General features: G+C 31.7%; 4 non-coding genes across 4 annotated transcripts; all 4 read right to left on the bottom strand.

Annotated features, from left to right (window-relative positions):
• Positions 1–445: 445 nt before the first annotated feature.
• On the bottom strand, positions 446–598 carry LOC145847228 (5.8S ribosomal RNA). The gene has a single exon (XR_014371159.1). It is a non-coding gene; the product is annotated as a 5.8S ribosomal RNA (ribosomal RNA).
• A 182-nt stretch (positions 599–780) lies between these two features.
• On the bottom strand, positions 781–2587 carry LOC145847240 (small subunit ribosomal RNA). The gene has a single exon (XR_014371170.1). It is a non-coding gene; the product is annotated as a small subunit ribosomal RNA (ribosomal RNA).
• Positions 2588–5877: 3290 nt separating this feature from the next.
• Positions 5878–5996, bottom strand: LOC145847243 (5S ribosomal RNA). The gene has a single exon (XR_014371173.1). It is a non-coding gene; the product is annotated as a 5S ribosomal RNA (ribosomal RNA).
• A 3400-nt stretch (positions 5997–9396) lies between these two features.
• LOC145847237 (5S ribosomal RNA) lies at positions 9397–9515 on the bottom strand. Its single transcript, XR_014371168.1, has one exon. It is a non-coding gene; the product is annotated as a 5S ribosomal RNA (ribosomal RNA).
• Positions 9516–10000: the final 485 nt, after the last annotated feature.

Below are 10000 nucleotides of genomic sequence, written 5' to 3'. Positions count from 1 at the left end.
CCGCTCTGGGAAAAGGCCTCGATCAGAAGAACGTGGGCAGTCGTTGGTTCGCCGCATGCTGAATTCCATACGCTACATTTCCTCGCCCTCCAAAAAGGCTCGGATTTAGCGCTGGGCTTATCCCGCTTCACTCGCCGTTACTAGGGGAATCCTTGTTAGTTTCTTTTCCTCCGCTTAGTGATATGCTTAAGTTCAGCGGGTCGTCCCGCCCGATCTCAGGTCAAAAGTGATGTACTATAAAAGTACATGCGCTTTGTACGTCGGCCTTTTGAAGTCACTTAACTTATTCTCGAGCACCTACCGTCGTTGCTACCTCACCCGAGGCCAGCAGGCTGCTCACGCTTCAGCTGTGAAATCGCCAGACCAGCTGTCTTTGACGACACGCTCCTCAATTAAGAAACGAGTCGCAGGCACTTTCAAACTAATGAAAGGATCGGTGTGTTAAAGACCCTGAGACGGACGTGGCCCCAGGATTACCCGAGGCCGCAATACGCGTTCAGAATATCGATGCTCAATGTGTCCTGCAATTCACATTACTTCTCGGAGCTAGCTCCGTCCTTCATCGACGCTCGAGCCGAGTGATCCACCGCTAAGAGATCTCTCGTGTTAATCAATCTCAATGCAACCAAAAAATCGTGTTCAAAAAGAAGCGGCCGCGCCAGCACTTGCGTGCTGAATTATTACTCCCGCTGTCAGGAAGCAACGCGACCGAACTATAACAGTTACAGGGCTCGGTCCCTTCGAAGAAGAGACGTCGCTTGAAATCAAATTTCGATTCGTTAATGATCCTTCCGCAGGTTCACCTACGGAAACCTTGTTACGACTTTTACTTCCTCTAAATGATCAAGTTCGATCGTCTTTTCGAACACCGGCGAGTGCGTTGCCGCACGTACCAGGCTCAATCGGAGGACCTCACTAAACCATTCAATCGGTAGTAGCGACGGGCGGTGTGTACAAAGGGCAGGGACGTAATCAACGCAAGCTAATGACTCGCGCTTACTGGGAATTCCTCGTTCAAGGGAAACAATTGCAAGTCCCTATCCCTAGCACGACCGGGGTTCAACGGATTACCCGGACCTTTCGGCCTAGGGAACACACGATGATCCGGTCAGTGTAGCGCGCGTGCGGCCCCGAACATCTAAGGGCATCACAGACCTGTTATTGCTCAATCTCGTGTGGCTAAACGCCACTAGTCCCTCTAAGAAGTTGTCTCCGACCCAATGGGTCGAGCAGCTATTTAGCAAGTAAGAGTCTCGTTCGTTATCGGAATTAACCAGACAAATCGCTCCACCAACTAAGAACGGCCATGCACCACCACCCACAGAATCAAGAAAGAGCTCTCAATCTGTCAATCCTCGCTGTGTCCGGGCCGGGTGAGATTTCCCGTGTTGAGTCAAATTAAGCCGCAGGCTCCACTCCTGGTGGTGCCCTTCCGTCAATTCCTTTAAGTTTCAGCTTTGCAACCATACTTCCCCCGGAACCCAAAGACTTTGGTTTCCCGGAAGCTGCCGGACAGTTCTTAAGTTCGACACTGCCCGATCGCTAGTCGGCATCGTTTAAGGTCAGAACTAGGACGGTATCTGATCGTCTTCGAACCTCTGACTTTCGCTCTTGATTAAAGAAAACATTCTTGGCAAATGCTTTCGCAGTCGTTCGTCTTGCGCCGATCCAAGAATTTCACCTCTAACGGCACAGTACGGATGCCCCCGTCCGTTCCTATTAATCATTACCTCGTGCTCCGAAAACCAACAAAATAGAACCGAGGTCCTATTCCATTATTCCATGCAACATTATACAAGCGTAAAGCCTGCTTTGAACACTAAATTTTTTCAAGGTAAACTTGCCGGACCACCGCAACACTCAGTTAAGAGCACCGCGAAGGCACCGACCAACAAGAACAACGAGGCCAGTGCTAGCCTTTCGACCGACCAACCTCGCCGTCCCTATATCCAACTACGAGCTTTTCAACCGCAACAACTTAAATATACACTTTTGGAGCTGGAATTACCGCGGCTGCTGGCACCAGACTTGCCCTCCAATGGATACTCGTTAAAAAGTTTAAAGTGTACTCATTCCAATTGCAGGACCTCGTACGAGGTCTGCATTGTTATTTTTCGTCACTACCTCCCCGAGCCGGGAATGGGTAATTTGCGCGCCTGCTGCCTTCCTTGGATGTGGTAGCCGTTTCTCAGGCTCCCTCTCCGGAATCGAACCCTGATTCTCCGTCACCCGTTACAACCTCGGTAGGCCGATACCGTACCGACGATAGTTGATAGGGCAGTTGCTTTAATGAGATGTCGCCAGCACTAGGCCGTGCGATCCGCAAGCTTATCCAGAGTCACCATTGTAACGACCCGAAAGCCGGTTAGTTTTGGTCTGATAAATGCGCGCCTCACGTCAGTTCGGCGCTTTACGCATGTATTAGCTCTAGAATTGCCACAGTTATCCATGTAAAAGCGTACAATCAAATGAACCATAACTGATTTAATGAGCCATTCGCAGTTTCACTGTACGTGAGCTCGTACTTACACTTGCATGGCTTAATCTTTGAGACAAGCATATGACTACTGGCAGGATCAACCAGATAACTATCCGAGGGCGTTTAAACCCGTTGCTCGACTGAGCGTTTTTACTGTATAAATACAGACCTTTTCTATCACTCGGCTTAAAAGCCTTGCGAACGTTACTGAAAGTCGGCGCCGGCCTTTTGCTGTTTAAAGCGCCAGCCCGCGTCGACTGCAGCATGCAGCTATACAACTGACTGTTCTTTCTCCCGACCAACCGTTTGCCTTCTGCCGGTTAACTCGTCAGCAGCAACACGCCATCTGTCTGCTGCAGTTACCCGCCTCGAGCCGTGCCTGCGTCGGCTACTCGTCTCGACGACTTCGCAAAGCTATAAGCCTACCGCCGCTGGACGCTTGTAGTTTTTCATACGCTGCTCCGATGCGTTTACATAGCACGTTCGCCGCCGCTGCAATAGCCGCGCCTCGGGTGCTAAACAGTAATGCTTTAAGCCCGCTTTCTCGCCAAGTCGACCGAACGCACAAACACGTCTCTCTCACTAGTGTAAAGTAATGCATACGCGTATGATGCTCAAATGTTGTTGTTGAACTTTTTTGCCGATTTTTCCCGATTTTTTTTAAATTTCTTTGTTTCTTTTCAATTTTTTTAATATTTTAAGCTTATTTATGCTACGTTTAAATGTTTTAATACTTTTTTTATACTTTATTTAATATGTTTAAAAGAAATAAATAAAAAATAATATATATAAACTACTTTTTATAATGTTTTAAATATGTTTGTTTATTATAAATAAGCTTTATTTGTATTATTTTTTATTTAAACTTACTTTTTAAATCTTTATATTTGTTTTATCGTTTTAAGCACATTGCGATAAATATAATAAACAAACAATTGAATAAAAATAATAATAAAAAAAAAAATAAAAATAAAAACATAAGCTTATTTTATATGTTTCATTTTATTTTTATTTAATAACCTTTTCAAACCTTAATACTCGTTTTATTTTTTTAAGCAGATCGCGATAAATATAATAAACAAACAATTAAATAAAAATAAATAAAAATAAAATAAAAAAATCAAACATAAGCTTATTTTATATGTTACATTTTATTTTATTTAAAACTTACAATTTAAACCTTTGTATTTGTTCTATTCTTTTAAGCACATCGCGATAAATATAATAAGCAAACAATTAAATAAAAATAATAATAATAAAAAAATCATAAACTTATTTTATATGTTTCATTTTATTTTTATTTAAACTTACTTTTTAAACCTTTATAGTTGTTTTATTTTTTAAGCACATGGCGATAAATATAATAAGCAAACAATTAAATAAAAATAATAACAAATAAATAAAACAATACAGCTAAACTATAAAAAGAAAACTAAATAACTGATAAATACTTGTAAAACATTATTTGAAAAATGTATTTTGAAACACAACACGATTGATTTATAAATAATAATATATTTTTAATTTGTGTAGTTTATTGAAAGTAGTCTCCTTATTTGCTTCTGGTTTTACTTGAGTTACACAACGTTAAATAAACATACTTAACTAAAAATACTGTCATTTTAATAAAACTAAGTACAAATACATTGAATTAACATAGAACTTTAAAAAGCCTTCGCTAGTATCTGTTGGTAACAGTAAATAACCTATTATGACTCACAATACAAGAGTGCGAAATTTATTTTTCATTTGATTTTTCAGGTATTTATTTATTTGTGGAAATAAACTTTTTTATTACATTAGAAACTAATAGAATTTTTCCTATAACTATACCTATTATTATATTTAGTATGCTTAAAAGTAATAAAATGAAACGTCGCGATTATATAATAAACAAACAATCAAACAAACAAAGAAAAAAAAAAAAAAACTATTTTTTTAAACTTATAATTTTATAATTTCAACTATATGTCTTATTTTATTTTCATTTAAACTTACTTTAAACCTCTGTATTTGTTATATATATTTCAACACAATACGATTAAACTATAAGACAAACAACAAAATAAAATAATCACATTAATAAATACACTAAGCAAATAGCTAGAATAAATATAAATAGTTCAATATATACAATATATTTCTTCCATTTTTAAGTTACTTGTTAAACATATTTATTTAAACATGTTTCTTTAGAATATAAAACTAGCAGTTCTACAAATAAAGAAATTAAAAAGCCAATACACATAACACTAACTTTTCATAAATTAGATATGCAAATATGAACAAAATAATAACTAAATTGTTAAGCTTTTGTAAACTGTGAACTTATAAACTTATAATAACAATTGCATATTCACTATTCACAATAGCTTTTTATTTAGTACACAACTGGTCTGTAAATTGTGTAGTTTATTGAAAGTATAATCCCGTTTTGCTTCTGGTTTAAATAAAGTTATACAACACATACTAAAGTAAATTAAATAAAGTAATTCACTACTATCTATTATATAAAACCAATTTACAAAATACATTAAAATAAATAAAAATGAACTTTGAACTTATAATAATAACTGCATATTCACTATTCAGAATTGCTTTAAATTTAGTACACAACTGGTCTGTAAATTGTGTAGTTTATTGAAAGTATAATCCCGTTTTGCTTCTTGTTTAAATAAAGTTATATAACACATACTAAAGTAAATTAAATAAAGTAATTCACTACTATCTATTAAATAAAACCAATTTACAAAATACATTAAATTAAGTTAAAGTGAACTTTGAACTTATAATAATAACTGCATATTCACTATTCAGAATTGCTTTAAGTTTAGTACACAACTGGTCTGTAAATTGTGTTGGTTCTATTCAAGTACTCTCCTTGTTTGTTTTGTTTTAGTTGTATCACATTCAATACACATAATAAAGTAAACCAAATAAACTCTATTAATTTAAACTAAGTACAAATACATTAAGTTAATACAAAACTTTAAAAAGCTTTTGCTAGTATCTGTTGGTAACAGTAAATAACTTATTATGACTCACAATACAAAAGTGCAAAATTTATTTTCGTTTGATTTTTCAAGTGATTTGTTTGTGGACAAAAAAACTTTTAAGTTTTAGTATAAAAGACTAATTGTATTAATTTTAACTCAGAAAATTGTACTCTACAAGATGGTGCCATTATTTTTTCGATATCTCAAACTGGTCAAACCACTTTTTTAGCGCTCTAATTGGTTTAAACAGCAAATAACGTTATCTGATTGGCTTACGTTTTTATTTGCTAATAACTAGAATTTACTTTTCTTTTAAGCGTTAAAGAAATGTAAATAAACGAGTAATATGTATAAATAGGTCAGAAAGAAAAATAGTACAAAAAGATGAATTCAAAAAGCAAAAGCCTACGGCACGTGGTATTCCCAAGCGGTCACCCATCTAAGTACTAACCACGCCCGACACTGCTTAACTTCCCAGATCGGACGAGATGGGGTGTGCTCAGTGTGGTATGGTCGTAGGCGTTTGAAAGCGTTTACAAGCCTTTATAAACCCTTCGGTTTGTTTAAAAAACCTATTTGCACTTGATTTACAATCAATTTGATATTTTAAAATTATTCCTTATAAAATTTTAACCTGAATTAACCTTTTTTTTTGTTTTTTTTTATCAACAGTTACTCCCAAACTGTACTAAAACTGTATTGTAACTGTACAAAAGTGTTTGTTTAAATAATTGTTATCTATAAATTACCTAAGACCAGGACAAGTAGAAGTAAAGTTTATTGAATTATTGAATTAAATAAATAAAATCGTAAAATAAAATAATACAATATGTTTACAATTTGTCATTGATCTATCCATTTATGTTATTGCATTACAAATACAAACATTGCATACATTCAAGAGTATTATTCATCAATCTTTTCAATATAATAAGTTTTAAATTTATATTTATTTTTAAATAATTCCTGACATTTTAGATTACCTGAGATTTTTTTTTAATTAAATTAATTTTAGTAATTATATACTTGACGTTCTATTTTGTTTAATTTGATAACTCAACCATGTTTATATTTTTTTATAGTTTAACAGAACTATTAAACTAAAAGACATTACATACAGCTTCTAAAAGTTTTAAACACCTTAAAAAAGTAATATATAAAATAATTGATAAGAATATTAAACTTATAAAAATTTAGTAAAAGGTTATATAAACGTTATTTAAATTAATATAAGATAGTTAACTTATTTTTTCATTTAATGTGATATAATATAAATATATTTTGAGAGACAATTAATTAACGTAAACAATGTCATAGTGGAAACTGCATGTCTGCTAAAAACGTAAAACGCAAAACTGCTTTAATAAATCACTAAATAACAAAAAAATTGCCTGTCTAGCAGGCGTTCAAATTCAAATGACAAAGAAATTTAACTCCGGCTCTCAAGTATATGTCTTGCGTGACGACTAGCGGGACTCGATCTCACAACCTTCCGCTTATGAGTTAGCTGTCAAGACCAAAGACCCAACGCCACGACAAAGATAAAGAAATATTTTGCTATATAAATAGGTTGATTTTTATAATTTTGTCAATTACAATTACATGTCAATTACAGTGTCAATTTGAATTTAAATTAAATTAATTTTAGTAATTAAATACTTGACGTTCTAGTTTGTTTAATTTGATAACTCAACTATGTTTATTTATTTTTTACTAATTTTAAAATTATTATTATACAATATATTTGTTATATTATATTTATTTTATTACTTAAACTTATTATATACATTTAATATATAATATTATTAAATAACTTTATTAACGAATTAAAAACAAAATATTATTATTATTATGTTATTAATTTAGTGTTTTATTTTAAAGATATATTAAAGAACTAAACAGATATTACCCCTAAAAAACTTTGTTAATAATATATAAAAAGTACTCAAAGTCAGATTCGGAAATATATATACTGTTTTTTTTCATCAATATTGCAGGTCTGCGTAGCCGGGGGCTGTAATCTAGCTGCCAGCAGGCCTGAAATGGTGGCCACTATTGTTCAATGTTCAACTTCAAATTCTTTGAGATTATACTGTACTATCTATCTATTTAACAAATCTATCTAACAAATGTTGTTCAATCTAGGTTGTGGGTACTTGGGTCGAGTAATGCCTTTGACTTACAATCTGTTGTGGATTGTCAATATTTCTCTATCTATCAATAAACAAATCTATCTAATAAATGTTGTTCAATCTAGGTTGTGGGTACTTTGGTCGAGTAATGCCTTTGACTTACAATCTGTTGTTGATTGTCAACATTCCTCTATCTATCAATAATGATTATATTCAATATTAAATGTTGATTAATTCAGTTGTAAGAAAACCAGTGCGCTGGTTAGGTTGGGTAAGGCCTTCGACTTACAATCTTTGGGATTATCAACGTTCATCACAAGTACAGTAACGATCTCATTGAATTTCCAGTTGGAACATTGGATTGTAGTGGTGGCCTACTCTTTTTTGCCTAGTTTGACAAACTATTGTATATATATTGTATAACTTTATTTGTATTATTTTTTTTTTAAATTACTACTTATTATTAAAGAATTAAATTTTCTCCATTGTTTTCTCCATCGCGAACATTAAAAAAAAAAACTATGTATTTGAACTGTTTTTTATATGTTTTGTTTTATTTTTATTCAAACTTACTTTAAACCTCTGTATTTTTTATACAATACGATTAAACTATATAACAGAAAAATAATTAAATAATCAAACTATTGAATAAGCAGTTAAATAGTGTGTTTTTTTATGCTTCTTTCATTTTTAACTTACTTGTTAACCATATTTCTTTTATTAAAGTATAAAACTAACAGTTACTAAAATAAAATAATCATAAAGTCAATACACAAAACACTAACTTTTTATAATTTAAATATGCAAACATGAATATAGTTATGAAGTAAAGTTATTCAAAGCTTATAATTATGAAACTTTTGTATAATATTTTTGTTTTTTTTTTTGTAATAACTACAAAATTGGTATTTTAGTTTATTGTTAGTAACTAAATATTTATATTTATTATACTTAAAAAAAAACTTCTATACTAACTCTAATTTCAAAGCATATTAAAACATACAAATTTTACCAACTAAATATTTATTTTTATTTTTATTATTATAACTTTCAAACATAAGCTTGTATACCTTATATACCTATATACCTCATATAGGAGGCTTGACATAACATAACATTATTTAATTCTTTTTGTTTGAAATAAACTCATTTAGTTATTAGTAAATTACAACATAAATGTTTATAACAATAAAACTAAGATTTAGCTTTTGAGTTAGTAAACTTTGATAGTTTTCTTTTAATAGTTTAATAGTCCTTATTTAAGTTCAAACAAAATTGCTATATATTTAATACACATACAAAAGTAAACTAAGTAAACGTAATTCAATAGTTTCTATTAAGTAAAATTTATTACAAATACATTAAGTTAATACAAAACTTTAAGAAGCTTTTGCTAGTATCTGTTGGTAACAGTAAATAACTTATTATGACTCACAATACAAAAGTGCAAAATTTATTTTCGTTTGATTTTTCAAGTGATTTGTTTGTGGACAAAAAAACTTTTAAGTTTTAGTATAAAAGACTAATTGTATTAATTTTAACTCAGAAAATTGTACTCTACAAGATGGTGCAATTATTTTTTCGATATCTCAAACTGGTCAAACCACTTTTTTAGCGCTCTAATTGGTTTAAACAGCAAATAACGTTATCTGATTGGCTTACGTTTTTATTTGCTAATAACTAGAAGTTACTTTTCTTTTAAGCGTTAAAAAAATGTAAATAAACGAGTAATAAGTATAAATAGGTCAGAAAGAAAAATAGTACAAAAAAGATGAATTCAAAAAGCAAAAGCCTACGGCACGTGGTATTCCCAAGCGGTCACCCATCTAAGTACTAACCACGCCCGACACTGCTTAACTTCCCAGATCGGACGAGATGGGGTGTGCTCAGTGTGGTATGGTCGTAGGCGTCTGAAACCGTTTACAAGCCTTTATAAACCCTTCGGTTTGTTTAAAAAACCTATTTGCACTTGATTTACAATCGATTTGATATTTTAAAATTAATCCTTATAAAATTTTAACTTGATGTAAGTATTTTTTTTATTAATACCTTTTTTTTTTGGTGTTTTAATTACAATTACTCCCTGTAACTTTATTTAAGACTTTGTTTAAAAGATTGTTAACTATATTCTATATTAAATACTATGATAATTAGAAGTAAAGTTTATTAAGTAAACTAGATTAGATTAAACTAAATAAAAAATATTGTTAAAATAAACATGTTGTGTTTAGTTTGTTTTACTATTTCTCATTGTTCTATTTATAGATGGTATTGTTTTACTTCAAGAATATTTATAGTTAGTTTCTAAGGAATATCTCATACTACATCAGATTTTACGATTAACTTAATTTTAGGTAATAAAATATTTGACGTTTAATTTAATAACTCAACTA

This window comes from Thalia democratica, unplaced genomic scaffold (assembly GCF_965202585.1).
Source record: "Thalia democratica unplaced genomic scaffold, ktThaDemo2.hap1.1 HAP1_SCAFFOLD_851, whole genome shotgun sequence".
Lineage (NCBI taxonomy): Eukaryota > Metazoa > Chordata > Thaliacea > Salpida > Salpidae > Thalia > Thalia democratica.
The sequence above is the reverse complement of the archived record's forward strand: the minus strand, read 5'-3'. Positions and strand labels throughout refer to the sequence as shown.